We start from the raw sequence: 18,569 nt of genomic DNA, 5'->3' as shown, positions 1-18,569 counted from the left end.
CAAATGGAAAATATAGTCTGGGATAAACAGAAGAGGAACTTTTGTAGGACTGGTAGCACCTCAGCTTGTGCATCAAGACTGGAATTTAATAATGAAAACCATCCTCAATTCTCAGCCTGCAGCATGTGGTCTGTCACCTTACAGCCATGTGGATACTTACAGTAGAATGGAAAGAATTCCTGGGTCTGATCCTTTCTCAACAGGAGGGCCCATTAGACCAGCTGTCAAAAACATGTGTCTTTCTGCATTACCATCAAAGTTAAGCAGGTCTAAGAGCCCCAATCTGTGTGGTCTCTTCCCCTCCACTGAACTGTCATCAAGTTTTTGTACTTTAGCAGGGAGACACTTAAAACCCATCCTACTGCTATTTATATCCTTTCTACAAGGTCGATGGCAGGTGAGACATCAATGGAAAGATGACCAGTTCTGAGACAAGTGCAGAAGAAAGCATCCACATTTTTGCCAATGACTAGAGGCAAGAAATATGCTCCAAGATGCCTGAAATTTCATTAATAAAAAATACATGGAGCACCAGGTCAGCCTTCATTTTGCTTTGTTTTTTCCCCCAGAACTTCTGAGGAGCACCAGAGAAACACAGAAAACATTTCAATATACATCTTCTATAAACACATCTCTTAGAGAGACTTAATGAGGTTCATTTTGATGAGACCATCTACTGATTAGTACCACCTCCTTCCCCACATACAAACTTCTAGAATGTCCTTTACAGATGTTGTGCTTTCATAATCCATGTTCTGACAGGGCCAATGTTTTGGAGGGTTTTAGCTTCCTCCGAGAAAAAAGTTATATAATATTTCATAAACTGGAAAAGGAGCATCTGGGCAATGGGATCTGAACAGCTCATCAGTACAAAAAGAGGATGCGTTCTCTGACTTGAAACTTTTATAAGTATTTGGAATGGACAAATGCTTCTTCCATATGAAAAGAAAGTGATTATTTAAGGATTGAAGGGGTCAAAAATATTTACAGAGGATGAGGGAGGTAACATAGGCCTTTAGATCAACTTTCAGATGCTAGATCAGAGAGCAAATCAATTTAGTTTAGTTCTATTTTATTCAACAAATATTTATGAAGTATTTACTGTGTGGAAGACCCTGAGGAGACACTGAAGAAGACACTGAGAGGGAGAGAACAGAGAAAGACAGAATCAGAAAAAAGACAGTCAGACAGAGAGACAGATGCATAAAGACAGAATGAGACAGAGACAGAGAGACAGAGGCAAAAACAAAGAGACAAAGAGTGAAACAGACAGACAGAAACAGAGGAAGAGAGAAAAAGACAAAGAGAGAGAAAAAGACAGAGAGAGAGAGAGAGAGAGAGAGAGAGAGAGAGAGAGAGAGAGAGAGAGAGAGAGAGAGAGAGAGAGAGAGGCCCTACCTTTCAGGAACTTACAGTCAAATGGAGGGAAGAAAGGGCTATAATAAGAGGGAAAGTAAAATAATCACAAAGGAGATTGTTCCATCCAAGTTCTACATTGAATGGGATAATTTTCCTGAGCTGGGGATAGGAGAATCAGGGAGGAATAATGATAGAAGAAACAATAAGAGGAAATGTGATCTAGGGTAGATATATAGGAATTGGCATTGGTGAAATCATATTTTCTTTAAAATGTCTTTAAATTCTCTTTTTCTTTAATTCTGAAAGAAGACATCTTCATAGGTTGGAGTAAAGAAAGAAATGTTAGGAGAGGGACTACTGAGGGGCTTTGAAATAAGAAGATAGAGCTATGAAATGAGGTGAAGGGGAGAAGAGAATGTTTATAATGATTGGCCTTATTTAAGTGTGAGGCTAGAAAAGAGATAATGGCCAAAAGAATATAGATTGAATAATAAATTTGAATAGGAGAAACTCCAAAGGACTATAGCTTGTTGACTTCAAGAAATTTTGAGGAGAAAAGATTAGAAAAACTATCAACATTAATATTTAAGTTTTCAAGAATAGTGGCAGAGGAAAGGGTGGTAAGAAAGATTTTGAGTCAACTGCAAAAATCATAAAGACAGGTAGGAGAGAAACCAGAAAGTAGAAGTGTGACAGCAACAAGCTTGAGAGTGGATGGTATAATCTTGTGAGATTTAATTCAAAGTACAGGTTATTGAGTGATGTAATCTAGAAGGGGGAATACTGAATGAGTATTCCAATCAAGGGATACTCTTCCTCAGTGAATGTAAGGGAGTTAGAAAAGGAACAGTTATCTCTTAAGGGCTTGACTATAGGTGCTATATGTTAAAGGGAAAGCAAGATTTCAGTTAATTCCCAGAGGTAGAATGTAAATGAAAGAAGAGACCAAAGATAAAAAAGAATTTGTCAATTATAGAATGGGGGTTCCAAAAAATACAGTACAAGGAGAAAGGCAGAAAAGAATATATAATGAAGTGAACAGGGATAGCACCAAAAACAGATCTTATGTTTAGGATCAATCCTACTCAAAAAAAAAAAAAAAATGGGAAGCAGAATCATAGATTCTCAGCACTAGAAAAAAACCTATGAAAACTGAAACATAACTAGTACAAGGCAATCTGGACTTTGAACTAGGACACCAAAATTTAAAAAGCATTTGCAGCACTTATTTTATATTCAATAGGTTTAAAAAGTAATTCAACTTAGTGCCTAATTAGCAAGACTAACTAAAATAGAAAACTACCAGATATCTGCTTTTTATTTCCCACCACACATACTGTCATTAGCCCAGGTTAGTTCCCTCTTAGACTTATCTTGCCCTCCTTCTTCCTCCAGTAGTGGCCTCCGCCAACAAGAGCATGCCTAACAGTGCACCTCAATATTCCAGTCTCTGCTTAGTGGGTCCAATGTCCTGAGATCTATTTTTTCTTCAAGTTTCATATGCCAAAATTCAAGTGGTCTTTTAGAGATCTTCTCACTGCCAAAATCCTTTAAATACTAAACTCTTCCCTCTCAATTGAATTCAGATTAAAAAGTTGGTTTTTAAAAAGAAGCTTTTCTTGGTAGCCTGCTCCAGATATTTATGTGTCTATATGCCTCAGGCACTTGAATTTCTATTTACAACTCTGAAAAGAGGTTAAATAGTACAACCCATACTTAAACAAGAATTCCTCTGTAACATCCAACATAATATTGATGAGTTTTCGTTTTGGGGTACCCAAATGAAATTAGGGTTTCTGTTGGTCAAGGAGTTAAATAAGGTCTAGTGGTGGCACAAGGGTAGGGAGTTCTGAGGATTCCCTTTCTGGAGGTGCAGTTCTCTGTAAAGGAATTTACAGACCCAAAAACCTAGATTGATAAAAGAGGTTTATTATGGGAAGTAGGGTATTATTATGGGAAGTAAGGTTAAAATCTAGTTAAAGAAATAGGTGAAGGTAGAGAGAAGAGGGCTTTGGAAACAGTATTCCAGTGGGCAGAAGAAGCTCCTTGGAGTGCCAAGCATCTGGCATGTTTGGAACTTCTGCAAAGAGAGGGTTTTAGTTTGGTTCTTTTATAATAGGGGGCTTTGGCTACAAGCTGAAGGGGGCTTGTGGGTTGAGTCCCAGGTTGGCTCCTTGCTGGGTTTCAGCTAGGGCTAGAATTTAAATTGAATTCAAAGGGTTTCAGGATCTAGCCAACCTCACCCAGGTAACAAAGATGAAATTGTTTATGTTTGGGGTGGAGTCCCTTCACTGAGGCATGAAGGAGGTTTTCTCCTTTAAAGATTTTCAGTTTCAGGGTTCCCTCTTCAATATGATGGACAGATAACTGACTAAAGTAAAAGAAACTTGGTTTAGATGTTTCCTCTGCTACTTACTTGACTTTGAGCAAGTCAGTCTCTCTGGGTCTCATTTTTTTAATCTATAAAATGAGAGGATTGTCCCTTCTAGCTCTGAATCCATGATTGTCAATAAATGGTCATCCAGCCTCTGGTTTAAAATGTGTACTGACAGGGAATAAGTCTATTTCCTAAGGCAAGCAATTCACTTCTGTATAGCCTTAATTATTTTCTATTTCAATTTTAAATCTTTTGTTGTTACATAATTTTATTTCTAAGCAAGTCACTTCCCCTTTTCCCTACTCACTCATCTGTTGTAACAAAGATTTTTTTTAAATAAATGTTATGTGCTAAATAAGTTTACTTTATGAAAATTTAGTTAATTTTATTTTATGCACATATGCAAGGTAAATTTAGGAATTTATTTCCTTTCATATTGAGTAGGAGGTACATGGTTTACCGAAACCCAAGGGATATGGGATCAAAGAAGTTTGAGGATCCCTGATATACATAAAAATAAAAATAACCCCCAATAAAGATCATGGAATCAATTTGTTCTTGAAGAAGATATGATAAAATGCCCCTGCCTTACTTTTTTGCAGTGGTGGGGAATTATAGATATGGAATGTTACTTATTCAGCTATTGTATTCATTAGTTTTTTTGAATTAGTATCTCTTCCTTTTTGATTTGATTATTCTATTACAATGAATATTATATTACATTAATTTACTATACTTTTCTGATGGAAGTGGATATCTTCAACATAGAGAAGAGCTAATCCAATCCCAATTGATCAATGATGGACAGAATCAGCTACATCCAGAAAAGGAACACTGGGAAATGAGTATAAACTGTGAGCACTGTTTTTTTGTTTTGTTTTGTTTTGTTTTGTTTTGTTTTGTTTTTCCTCCCAGATTATTTTTACCTTGTGAATACAATCCTTCCTTTGAAACAACAAAAACAACAAAATTCGGTTCTGCACATATATATTGTATCTAGAATATACTATAAGATATTTAATATGTATGGGAATGCCTGCCATCTAGGGGAAGGGGTGGAGGGAAGGAGGGGAAAAAATTTGGAACAGAAGGGAGTACAAGGGATAATGTAAAAAAAAATGTTATAATTATAAAAATTAATTTAAAAAATTACTATACTTTGTTTAACTTTTCCCTGATTGATAGATCTCTGCTTTGTTTCTAGGTCTTTGCTACCACAAAAAAAAAAAAAAAAAAAGCTGGAAGGCTCTAATTATTTTGAAAGTTTGTTTTTTTTTTATTCTATAAAGCCTAAATATGTCTCCTTGGACTGAGTTTCTCTCACTGGAGGTTTTCCATTGAAGGCTGGATAACCACTGTCAGATGATTATAATATTACAAATTACAGTAGGGGTTATTATTTGAATAGGTACTAGATTAAATGACCACTGAGATAAAAGTGAGAGGTAAAAAAAAAAAAAAAAAAAAAAAAAAAAAAAAAAAAAAAAAAAAAAAAAAAACAAGGAAGGAAAGGAGGAAGGGAGGGAGGGAAGAAGGAAAGAAGGGAGGAAGGGAGGAAAGGGAAGGAGAGTAGAAAGGAAGTAGGAATGGTCTGTAGTGAGAGAAGGGGTGACCCTAGTTCCCAAACCAAAATATAGGACCCAAGCTCAGAAAAAAAAGGAAGGGTTTTATTTTTCCCAGAAAAGCATCGTTTTCTTTTCCTAACATTGAAACAGTCTGGAAAATGAAATTCAGTCCCTGGGTCTGCAATTCACACAGCTGGAGCTGCCCAACACAGGTTTCAATCAATCAGCCAAACAACAATATTTATTAAGAGTCTACCACTAGCCAAGCATTATGTGCCAGAAACAATTCTAGAAGCTGGGAATACATACTGAAACAAGAAGCAGCAAAACATTTAGATGGGATTTCATCTCCCCCTCCTTCCCATTCTTAGAATGGTGTAATTTGTCAATTAGGACTAGTGTGCTGGTCTGTTTTGGTTACCTGGACCCCTTTGCTGTAAGGAAAAGTTCTACCAGGTGGGATGGAGGGACCCTGAGAAGTCACTGGGACAGAATAGTGAAGTTTATATGAATCAATTATTTTAAGGTCATCTGATAGTTTTCAGAGATTATATTATAAAGATTTTTGAATAAAATGTCAGACTCAGTGTGAATTTCAAAACTCATAACTTCCTTTATGTAAGGAAGACTTCCCACTACTTCCCACTATTTTTCCAAATAAATGACTATTTTCTACACTCAAGATATATATATATATTATATATATATGTATGCATAGATATATGTATATATGCATAATTTCAATTAATTCAACAATTGTAATCCAGTGCAGAATTTCATTTAAAATAAAAAAGAAGAATTGACTGTAGTACAAAAATAACCTGAAAGCATCAACAAAAGTGATAAATGAAATACAGGATACAGGCTTCCAGCTAGATGTTGGCCTGTTTGCTCAGGGGTGGCTATATCTTACCAGTGGAATAAACAACAATGAGGATGGGAAGTACAAACTACTTTGGGATCCTAAAAATAATTTAAGATGTGAGCATTTGCTTTCTTTAACTCAGTGAACAAACTCTCCTTCAGTCTTTCTTCAAAGCTGTCACTACTTTGTGTTCCACATCTTCTTTATTGAATTCTTTGCCTATTTAAAAAAATTGGCTGACCATTACTTATTTACATTCTGACCCTGTAGGGATTTGAATAGGTCTTGGTTCTTTGTTAGCTTTTAATTACCAAGCTAACTAAACCGGCACCCTAAGCAATCAGTTATAGATTCCAGGCCACCTCCTTACATCAGCTGAATAGCTAGGGGCACCTCTCAAGGGTGCAGCTCCCTGATGGAGGCAGCATTATTGGACTTACAAAGTCAGAGGAAGTTCACAGGTCAGAGCATATTGAAGAATCAGTGTTCTTTCCTTCCCACAAGGATGTCGTGGTATCTAGCTGATGGCCCCTTGCTCCAGTCAGGTATTGATGTAAGTGACATCTTGAGACTACATGTTTCTGACTTGGGGGATTGATTTTCTTGGGAAATTAGAGAAGGAGCATTGAACAAAGGTTTTTTTTCATTTATTGAGACTAAGATAAAGATCTTTAAATTTTACATGGAGTTCACAATGCAAAGAAAAATGGTGTTTTGTTTAAGTAAAGACATAAGCCTTGTTCAGAAGTGGCTGGGGGAATAGCATGCATTTAAGTCAGTTTAAAAAAAAATCTAATGCTATCATTCCTTGAAACTCTGAAAAGAAACAAAACCAGGTACCCTTGAACATATAATACTATCATCAGACCTGGTCTCTATAACTCCTAATAGATATCCTAGGCCTAGGAAATGTCTCTAGATTATGAATGAATAAAAATTTATTAAGTAATTACTATTAAGCACTATCCTAAGCATGGGAACAAAAATTAAAAAGGAGCACACACTCTTTTTTATAATGGAAAATTTTATTTTATTTTTTTCTCAATAGCATTTTATTTATCCAATTACATATAAAGATAGTTTTTAAGATTTTTTTTTGGTGAGGCAATTGGGATTAAGGGACTTGCCCAGGGTCAAGATTCATTTTTGTAAAATTTTGTGTTCCAAATTTTTTTCTCCCTCCTCCTTTTCAAAACAGCTAGCAATCTGATATAGATTAAACATGTCCTAAGCTTTTAAACATATTTCCATATTTGTCATGTTATGAAAGAAAAATCAGAACAAAGGGGAAAAACTGCAAAAAAAAAAAAGCAAATAAAAAATGTAAAAGTATTATGCTTTGATCCACATTCAATAGAAGCTCACATCATAATGAAGGGAAAACACATAGATTTCAGCTGCAACTCAGATGGGAAGGTCCCAGGGTTCTTAAGGTACTGTGGTCAAAAGATATAATGTATCTTCTTTAATATCACTTTCATGATAAATCATATCAATCTTTAATGATGAACTTTTTATTCAAGTGTTTTGTTACAGTGGCAAAAACTTTCTTTTACGGATCTCCAATAGTTTGGGATGCAATGACCACAGAAGCAATTACCAAGCTGCGTCTATGCATAATATGGGATTGCTTTCTCAGATGTTGGTATAGGAACATTGGGCTGGAAGTAGGATGTGTGCTCTGGTTACCTGACTGTATGGTCAGCAGTTAATGGTGGCGATAATTATAAGATGAGCCCCATCTCCATTATGATCTCTCTCCCTCATGGATAGCTAGAAGGCAGTACCAGAATCAGGACAACATTCTGGAGGATATTGCTAAACCCAAAGCTAGTAGCTAATGATAATGACTGACCCTTTCTCTTCAAGTTGAAAAAGACCCTTTCTTTGAGTTGGAAGCAGGACTGGTGGTCTAAAGGGTGCAGCCATTCCCAAGGGTTCTGTTTTGAGGGTCTTGAATGGTCTCCCTTCAGGTCTCAGGTAGCATCAAGGTTTGCCTCTCTTGGCACAAGCTGATGCTATCTCTCTCTTGGGGCACCTTGCTAATGCCCTGTAAGTGGCAACTGGTCAACAGTCAGTGAGGGTTGATGTCCCTTTCTCCAACAGGAAATTCCCCAGATAAAGAATTTGAGAAAGAAAAGTATTGTGAGGACCAATTGGGGGGAAAAGATTTCTTTAGTCTGGAAAGATGATGTTATAATTTTGAAAATTTACAAATTCTCAAAAGATATGGAGAGGCAGAAATAATACTGGTTTCTTTCCCATTTTCTAGGGACTAATGAAAGAAATAAATGAATTTTGTCATACCAAAATCATCTCATGGACCTCACTACCCTTTAGGAGTATGGACAGATTTAAAAAGGGAAGCTTGCTCAGAAAAGATTCAGATAAACTTCTAAATACTTTTGTGGGAAGTTAGTTAAAAGTAGTTATATAGCTCCATAGTGCATAGTGTCAGGCCTAGAGGCAGGAAGAATCATCTCCCTGAGTTCAAATCTGACCTCAGACAGACTAACTTAAGAATTTTTGTGACTATTTGTCTCAGCTTCTTCACCTGTAAAATGAACTGGAAAAGGAAAAGGCAAACCCTTCATTAAGGGTATACTACCCTAAATAGGATCATGAAGAGTTATACACAGCTTAAAATGACTGAGCAACAATAAATTTAGGGAAAGATATGAAACCTGTGTCTGTTTCTAATCTACAAAGTCTATTACAGAGATGCTTTTGGAAACCCAAAAACACTGCAGCAATATGAATCTGTCAGTCAGCCACAAATCCTTCCCTTTCTGCCATATAGCTTGTATATCAGTTTTGTTTTTTTTTTTTATTTTTTTTTAATTCATTTTTCCAAATTATCCCCTCCCTCCCTCCACTCCCTCCCCCCGATGGCAGGTAATCCCATACATTTTACATGTGTTACAATATAACCTAGATACAATATATGTGTGTAAATACCATTTTCTTGTTGCACATTAATTATTAGCTTCCGAAGGTATAAGTAACCTGGGTAGATAGACAGTAGTGCTAACAATTTACATTCACTTCCCAGTGTTCCTTCTCTGGGTATAGTTATTTCTGTCCATCATTGATCAACTGGAAGTGAGTTGGATCTTCTTTATGTTGAAGATTTCCACTTCCATCAGATGTATATCAGTTTTTAAATCTATGCTAAAGGTTCTTTAGCATTTCTTTGTAAGGTGAAGCAGCTTCTCTAGATAAAATTATAGAATGTAGGCATTAAGTCAAGGAGAAGCTATGGAAAAAATAGGCTGAGTTGCTCAATTGGTGAAGGAATTAAACTATCACCAGAAAGTATCAGTTAAGCAAGCTTCAAAGTTCATGCCTATGTAGCAAGAATTCAAATTAAAACCCATAGTCTGGGACTTCCTAGTCCATAGAATTCAGCTTTATACACTCAGGATTGTAGATGTGGAGTTGAAAGGGACCTTGGAAGTCATTGGCTCTGACGCTCTCTTTTTACAAATCAGTACCTGAGGTCAAGAGAGATTGAAAGATTTGTTCAAGATCATATAGCAAGTCTGAAGCTGATATTCTAACCACCATACTATCCTACCTCTAGAAAACCTAATCTGAGCTTTAAAAGTCTTGTCCTTGCATGAATTTTCTGTGTAACAGGAAAGTCACTTCCTCTCTCTGAGTTTCAGTTTACTCCTCTGCAAAATGGGAATGACATCACATTCCCTACCTGACTAAGGATCAAATAAGATAAAGGATGTCCCAGTCTGATTCCTCTGTACAAATAAAAAATTTTCATCACTTCAGAAAACATTTTTTAAAAAATTTACATTATGTAAGATCTTGATATTGTTAGTATTAATAGTAATAAGTTTAAGTCTCAGGGCACTACAGATGACATGTACTACATTCATTAACTACTTACAGCATATAATATATGTGTATATAGTAGAGAGACAAGTCCTAAATCATTTATTGGCCTAAATGGGTGAGGGGGATGAGGGCAGGAGAGGGAGTAGAAAGAAAAAGGATATTAATAATGTAATTCCCCAGAGATTAAACAGCAGAATGCAGAGCCCAAGGTCTTCTCTGGTGCAAATACCATGGCCCCACATTTGCCATTTAGCACATTTGCTATTAACCAGAAGTTCATAATAGATTTCATAAATCACTTAATTTTTATGACTCTCCACTTGAGGACACACTGCTAGCACTGAGCAAAACTGCCAGAAAATAACGAGGACAAATGTAGATACTAACACAAAATGCTTGGTTCACTAAACAAAGAGGCCTTTGATGTTATAACTCAATTTACATTGGCATAATAAGATCTGAGCAAACCTAACAACAGTCGTATATTTATACTATACTTAAGAGGCACTAAAGTCAAAAAGTGAGTTGGAAAGTAACTTCTCCAGGTAATATTTCCCTCTTTACCTCTCCATCCTTGGGGCTCCTCTTCTTAAGGACAATCACATTTGCCTGATCACATTTGCCTGATATGATTATAAGGCACTGAGGAAGAAAGTTTATTGGAGACCCACATCAATTTATCAGGAGAGATAGTCCAAGACATTTTAGCTCTTGTCCCAAGATAAATCACAGATTCATCTATGCATTCATTCAACATTAAGTATTAATTCATCCAACCTCAGTATTAATTACTGGTACTTAATGGTACTATGTACCAAGTACTGTGCTTGACACAAAAATGAAAGAGTCCCTGCTCTCAAAGAGCTTGTATTCTTTGGAGGGAGATCAAATTTATATATATGAGCTGAATTGTGATTTCTCTTGTATAGGGAAATCCTAGGTGAAAGAACCAATGCAGGCTGCTCTCTTCAACTTAAAATCTTAATAGAGTTACCTAGAGCATTGAGAAATTGAGTCATTTGCCACCAGCTAGATATATGTCGGGGTCAGGCCTTGAACTCAGGGTCTTCCAATTTCAATGTTCAGCTCTCTAACCACTAGCAACTGTTGAGATAAAAAAAGGCTTCATATAGAAAATACCAGCATAAAATACATGTCAAATAAATACAAAGAAATATCTAGTGGGAGGAATTAGCAAATGAGGGAATCAGAATAGGAAATTAGTAAATGGGGGAATCAGGATAAGCTTCATGCAGAAGAAATCTGAGGGAAACTCAGTGTTCTACAAGGTAAAGGGGAGGGAATAAGTCCCAAGCAAACTTCTTCAGGCATAAGGGACAGTCTATGCAAAGACATATGGAAAGGGAATAAAGAGTTGTGTTTAGGGAAAAGCCAGCAGATTGATTTGGTTAGAAAATAGAGTGCATGAAAGAAAGTAATGAGCAATAATCCTGGAAAAGTAGTATGAAGGTACATTGGGAAACTCTCTAAATGCCAAATAGAGGAGTTCATATTTCATCTGAGTGGCTATTGGGAGGCAAGTGAACTAATTGAAAGGGAAAATCACATGGTGAAACCTACACTTAAGGAATATTAATCTAGTATCTGTGTGGAAGATGGATTGGAGAGAGGAGAGACTAGAAACAGGGAGACCAATAAGGAGGGAAGTTATTACAATATAATAGGATAGAGGTGATGAATGAGAGCAGAGACTGCATTTCTGAAAAGAGAGGATGGATGTAAAACATGTTATAAAGGAAGATCAAGAAAAATTAGCATCGGCTTGGCTATGGGGTAAGAGGATGAAGGAATGATCCAGGATGTCTCTAAGATTGTGAATCTGGGTGACTAAAAAGATGACAGTGCCCTTGATTAGTTTGAAAATTTGTTGTGTCATTAAAGCCATGGATGGATCCTTCCTCATATTTGTTCCACAACACTACCACCATCATATATGAACAGCTCAATCCTAAAGAGGAAAAGAAACAACCCTAGTTAAGCCTATAAGGCAGATATTTCTCCCTTCTAGTATCCTGAACTTCCATTCTTTATTACCTAACTGCCTTAGGGAATCAAATTAGATTTCCTATAGACAAATTCAACATGTTCAAATCAGAATTCATTATTTTCCCCTCAAAACACATACCTCTTCCCAACTTCTCTATTACTTTTGAAGGCACTACTTATCTTCCCAAGTCACTCAGACCTGCAACTTCAGTGTCATCCTTGACATCTCCCATACCCCATCTCTTGCTAAATCCTCCATGAGGAAAAAAATAAATTAAGATCATAATTTATAATAATAATAATAATAAATCATTTATTATAATAAGTCATTTACAGAAAACATATTGCTTTGAGCAATACAGTATGTGTTTCATATAGATAACAACAACCTTACCAGAATGCATTCCTAAGAAAAGGTTCTGAATTTGGTCTCAGAAGGAAACCATTATCTTTTATAAGCTTCCCAAAAGCATGTTTCTTTCAAGAGATATTGGATCTTGAATCCAGAAATATCTTTCATCATCTATTTCAACCTGCTGCTCTCATCACAAAGAAAAAAACTAAAGAATGATTCAAGATTACAATGTCAAGTTTTTATGAGAAAGTGACTCAGAAGAAGTTATATAATAAATTTGGGACAGGGTTTGAGATTAAAACTTAGGGCTTTTAACTCCCAGGTCAGGACTATTTCTCTACTTTTAAAGAAATGTTCATGCCTGTACACTTAAAAAGGCTGCCTCCCATTTTTTGTTCTCCTTCCCCTTATTGGTCTCCACTGTGACTACTATCTCCTCTTGGACCTTGATGGGGACAGCCCAAGTCTTAGGACCCAAGAGCCCTGGGAATAATGACATTTAAAAATGACAGATATTAACTGTCATTTTGTTTCTCCACTCTAAGCACTGTGGGATTTGTAAAAGAAATCTTCCATTAAAATAGGAGTTCCTGGAGAACAGGGACTACTTTTCTTTTCATATCTCCAATGCTTAGCACAGTGCTTTAAACATAGTGCTTAATAAATGCTCCATTCACTCATTCATACATTCATTTATTCATATTCATGTGACAATTCATATCACTTATTGAAAAGAGATTCAGACTAAAAGTCAGGATAATTAGGTTCTAGTTCCAAGTACTGCCACACATATATTCAGTGGCCTTGGTTGACTATAATACTTTCATTGCTTATTTTATGGGGGCAAAAGTTATAAGGATCTAATGTGAAAACAAATGTTGCTTTGTAAGCAAAAGGAAATGTGAATTATAGGATTTTGTGTATGCCTAGCAAATGTGTTAAGTTTTATCCCTTAATAGATTTGGACATGGAAGGTATGCCCTTAGTGGTAACAAGAGAGAGGCATCATGGCCCTGGCTGGCTTTGGAATCAAGAAGTTTTGGATTAAAATCTTGCAAATACTAATTATATAATTATGGTAAGTCACTTAACTCCCCCATGAGAGCTCCCAAACCCAAGTTTTAGAAAGGCAGCCTGAAGAATTAGACATGAAGATATGATTTTGGATCCTATTTCTGATACTAGTTTTATGACCTTGGTCAAATTATCTTACCTCTCACAGAACCATTTTCTCCATTTTAAAATGGAAATAAATAATTCAATGGTGTTATGAAGGTAAAGATACAAAAGTTTATTTGGTAAATTTTTAAACATCACATAAAAGCAAAACATTTATTTATTTATTTATTTAGTAGGAGTTGCTAATCTTTGGTGGAATAATTGGTGGGAAAAGTTTCCAAGCTGAGATTTCCCTATATCAGTGAAATGAAAGGTCTAGTCCCTTCCCTGACCCACAAGGGTGCCCTTACAGTGTATCTGGGAAGGAATATGTATTGTCCTTGTCTATAGTCAACTGAGTTTTCATATCCTTTCATACAAAAAATGGATATAGTACTCTTATATACTTAAAATGGATCAAAGTGTTCCCAGGTAAAATTCTGAAAGGAGAGTTATCCCATATATAATAAGCATATCAAAAGAATTGATTGGAGGGGATTCATCTGATAAACCCAACTTCCCATGTCCCTCAGACATGTCTGAGGTATATTTCTAGTTGTGGTATCATATAATACATAGACATATACAACAACATTATACATGCATGTGCATATACACCTACTAGATAGATTTGTTGAATCATTTTCAAACATATCCAATTCTTGGTGACCCCATTTGGGGTTTTCTTGAAAAATGTACTAGAGTGTTGGTTATATTTCCTTCCCTGGCTCATTTTACAGATGAGAAAACTGAAGCAGACAGTGTGGCCAAGTGACTTATAAGTGACAAAGGCCAGATTTGAACTCAAGGGTTCCTGACTTCGGGCCTGGTATTCTATTCACTACATCACTTAGTTCTTTATATATTTGTTGCTGAGCTAGAGACAGAGAGAGATAGAGAGGTGTGTGTCTGTATACATATATACACATACATATAAGTATATACAATAATATTCAAAATAGCATTTTTGTAGTAACAAAGAACTAGAAGGAAAGTAAGTAGTCAATTGGATGATGAATGAACAAATTGTGGTATATGTGAATATAATGGGATATTGTTACATTCTAAGAAATGACAAACATGAAAACTTCAGAGAGACTTAGGAAAACACATAAATTGATTCAGAGCAAAATGAGCAGAATGAGAAGATAAGCACAATAATGAAAAAGAAAAACAACACTGAGATCGCTGAGAAATACCGTGACTAATGGTAATTTCAAAGGACTAACACTGAAGCACATCTCATCCTTTGCATCAGAGGAACAAAAATCACAGGATCAGAGATTTTCAGCTAGACTTTTAAGGGACTCTAGAGGTAATTTAACATAACTTCCTCATTTTTTCAGATGATGGAACGATAGACAGAGAGGTTAATTGATTTGCCCAAAGAAGGTCACATAAGCATTAAGGGATGGAATTTGTATTATCTTTGTCTATTATTGATTAACTGTTTTCAGATTCTTTTATACAAAAATTTCAAATACACTGTTCTCACTATGGAATGAAACCCTCATTTTAAATAGAGTCAGTTTGTTGATTTGATATTCAACAATATTCATTCAACGATAAATGAGGGTTTTATTTCTATTGGGAATGAGAGAAAGAGTTGAAATTATTGCAAAGTAACAAGGATTTTTAAAAAAGAGTCTAAATAAAAAGTCTGAATGATAAATAGATAAAATGCTAGACAATGTTGGGAAAACCTTGGTTCAAATTCTTCCTCAGACCCCTACTAACTGTTTGGTCCTAAGCAAATCAAGCCTTACTTGTCTCATTTTCTTCATCTATAAAACTGAAGAATTGGACTTAATGACCTCTAAATGGATCTCCCTTTCCACTTTTAAATTTATGATCTGAGCCTTTGTTTAAAAAGGAAAAATATATACAATCATTTGTTGGAGACATTTTAGAAAGGATTTCTTTTCATCTAGAAGTTAGATTTGATGGCTTCCATGATCCCTTCCAATTCCAAGATTCTGTGATTATATGAAGCAAAACTATAATTAGAGAAATGTTATCAGATCTTTGTATGAGGTACTGATGTACAGGTCTGTACTCACTCCTCTGACTTTCACTTATTATTTCATCCCCAGTCTGCTACCAGCCTCAGGACATTCAATGCCAATAACAGGAATACCAATTCCCTCTAGATCTGTCTTTTTCCCACTATCATGTTTTCGTTCTCCTCCTTGTTTTCTCTCTTTCTTTTGCCTTTTATTGGAAAGTTCAAGCATCAAAATTGATTGGTCATAATATATGCCACCAAAGTTGGGAATCTTCCACTCTCCTGGTACAATGGAATCTACCCAAAGAAACTGTTTTTTCCTTACTCCACTGAGTTTGCCTCAGTTATAAGAATTCTTGGTTATGACTATTCATGCAGGGAAATCATCAGATCAAAAAACAGGAAATCATCAGCATAAATACTGGGAAATATTGATGCTGAAGTCCAATCACACTATAAATATCATTGCGGCAGAGCCAAGATGGCAGAGTAGAGGCAGTCACCCAGATGAATATTCACAATATTATATATTTTCTCTTAATATTATCAATATAATCTTTAAAAATAACACTTTACATTAAATTTTGGGACAGCAGATCCAAAAAAAAAAGGTCAGGAAAAGACATTTTTCTGACTAAGACAACTTAAGAAGTTGGTAGGAGAAGTATGTGACCCTTGTGTGGAGGTCTGTCCAGAGCCTACATATGCTGGGGCAGCAATAGTAGTAGTAGTAGTAGCAGCAGCTGCAGCAGCAGCAGCAGCTATGAGAAGTTTAGCCCAGAGATGGCGAGAATGTCAAAGAACTGGTCAAAAAAAGATTATGGGAATCCTTTTGCTGGCACTGGGGTATAACTGGCACTGATTGGCAACTCTATTAACTATACACAGTTCTGGGTTATAGTATCAGGATGAAGAGGAATGCTGGTGCATGGTCACAAGGCATAAGGGCACTGGTCACAATTCCAAAACAAATAGGAACACTAGAATTTATGGCTGTAGGGGACTAGTGGTCCAAAGTAACTGTACCTTTCCCAGAATCATACAACCTTGGAAATATCAAAACCTAGCTCTAAAAACAATAAGCAAACAACAATAACAACAACAACAAAGTTGAAGAAATACTAACACATAAATTCAGAAGAAGACAACACTATGAAAACAATCACCAAAAAAATGCTTCTAGGAAAAATGCTAATTGGGTCCAAGGTCAGCAAGAATTCCTAGAAGAAAGAAGAGATAAGAGTGCTGGAAGGAAAAAAATAGGAAAAGAAATGAGAGTGGAGTAAGAAAATTATGAAAAGAGAATTAGTATACACATGACATAATAATCAATAACTATAATAATCTAATATTTGATTATTAGACTCCCAAAATCTAGCTTTTGGGATAAGAACTCACTATTTCACAAAAATTCCTGGGAAAACTAGAAAATAATGTCAGAAACTCAGCACAGACCCACATCTCACATCCCATACCAAAATAAGATCAAAATTTGATTTGGGCATAAAGAGTGATCCCATAAGCAAATTAGGAGAGCAAGGGATAATTTATCTATCAGATCTTTGAATTTATGACCAAAGATGGACTAGAGAACAATATGAAATGCAAAAATGGAGAAATTTGATTACTTTAAAGTAAAAAGATTTTGCATAAACAAAACCAATAGAAACAAGATTAGATGGGAGGTACAAAGCTGGAGAGGGGGAATTTTATATGCAGTGTTTCTGAAAAAGGTCTCATTTCTAAAATATAGGACTGTGTCAAATTTGTAAAAATACAAGTCATTTCCCAATTGATAAATGATCAAATATATAAACAGACAATTTTCAGATGATAAAATTAAAGCCCTTTATAGTCATATGGAAAACAGCTCTAAAGCACTATTGAATAGAAAAATACAAATTAAAGCAATTCTGAGATATCCCCTTACACCTCTCAGATTGGCTAAAATTACAGGAATAGATAACCATCAATTTTAAAGTGGATATAGGAAAACTGGATCACTAATGTGTTGCTTATGGAATTGTAAAACAATCTAACCATTCTGGAGAACAATGTGGAACTTTGCCCAAAGGGCTATAAAACTGTACATATTCTTTGACCCAACAATCCCATTGCTGGGTTTATATACCAGGGAAGTCATAGAGGGAAAAGCACCTACATATACAAAAATGTTTGTAGCAACTATTTTTGTGGTAGCAAAAAAGTTGGAAAATGAGTAGATGCCCATCAATTGGGGAATGGTGAAATAAGTTATGGTGTACAAAGGTAATTGGGATATTATTATTCTATAAAAATGATGAACAAGCTATTTTAGAAAGCCTGGAAAGATTTACATGAAATGATACTGAGCTAAACAAACAGAATATATTATACATAGTAACAGCAAGTTAGTGCCATGATCAACTCTGAAAGACTTGGTTCTTCTCAGTGCTTCAGTGATCTAAGACAATCCCAATAAACTTTGGATAGAAAATGCCATCTGAATCTAGAAAAAAAAAACTATGGAGAATGAATGTAAATCAATACATGCTACATTCACTTCTTTTTTCTGTCTTTTTTTCCCCTCTCTCTCATAGTTTTTCCTTTTTGTTCTGATTTTTCTTTTCCAACATGGTTTTCTTTAAGAAATGTGTATTTTTAAAAGTTAATATGCATATATCATCAGAAAAAAATCAATTAAATTTAAAAAAAAGAAAAGAGAATTAGCATCTTGATAAAAGAAGCACCAAAAAATACCAAAGAAAATAACACCTTAAAAATATAATTGGCAAAAAAAATAGAATTGGTCCTAATGATAAAAGAGGCACAAAAATTCACTGAAGAAAAGAACTCCATAAAAATCAGAATTGTCAAGTAATAAAAGATTTTGGTACAAAAGCTCCCTAAATAAAATAATTCCTTAAAAATTAGAATTGATCAAGTTGAAGTTAGTGATTCCATGAGACATCAAATAAAGTTAGAGTAGTGAACTGGTCCAACCATTCTGGAGAATAAATTGAAACTATACCTAAAGGGCTATAAAA

The 18,569-nt window shown here is 35.4% G+C and overlaps 1 long non-coding RNA gene across 1 annotated transcript in view; it reads left to right on the top strand.

The window, feature by feature from the left end:
* The first annotated feature begins 6,537 nt into the window (after nucleotides 1–6,537).
* The window catches only part of LOC141553507 (uncharacterized), a 33,637-nt gene continuing 21,605 nt past the window's right edge, over nucleotides 6,538–18,569 (top strand). Inside the window, exon 1 of the long non-coding RNA XR_012485483.1 lies at nucleotides 6,538–6,719. This is a non-coding gene — a long non-coding RNA (uncharacterized LOC141553507). The remainder of the gene's footprint in view (nucleotides 6,720–18,569) is intronic.

The sequence above is a fragment of the Sminthopsis crassicaudata genome, chromosome 2, assembly GCF_048593235.1.
Source record: "Sminthopsis crassicaudata isolate SCR6 chromosome 2, ASM4859323v1, whole genome shotgun sequence".
Taxonomy (NCBI): domain Eukaryota; kingdom Metazoa; phylum Chordata; class Mammalia; order Dasyuromorphia; family Dasyuridae; genus Sminthopsis; species Sminthopsis crassicaudata.
This window is presented reverse-complemented; position numbering and strand designations above follow the sequence as displayed.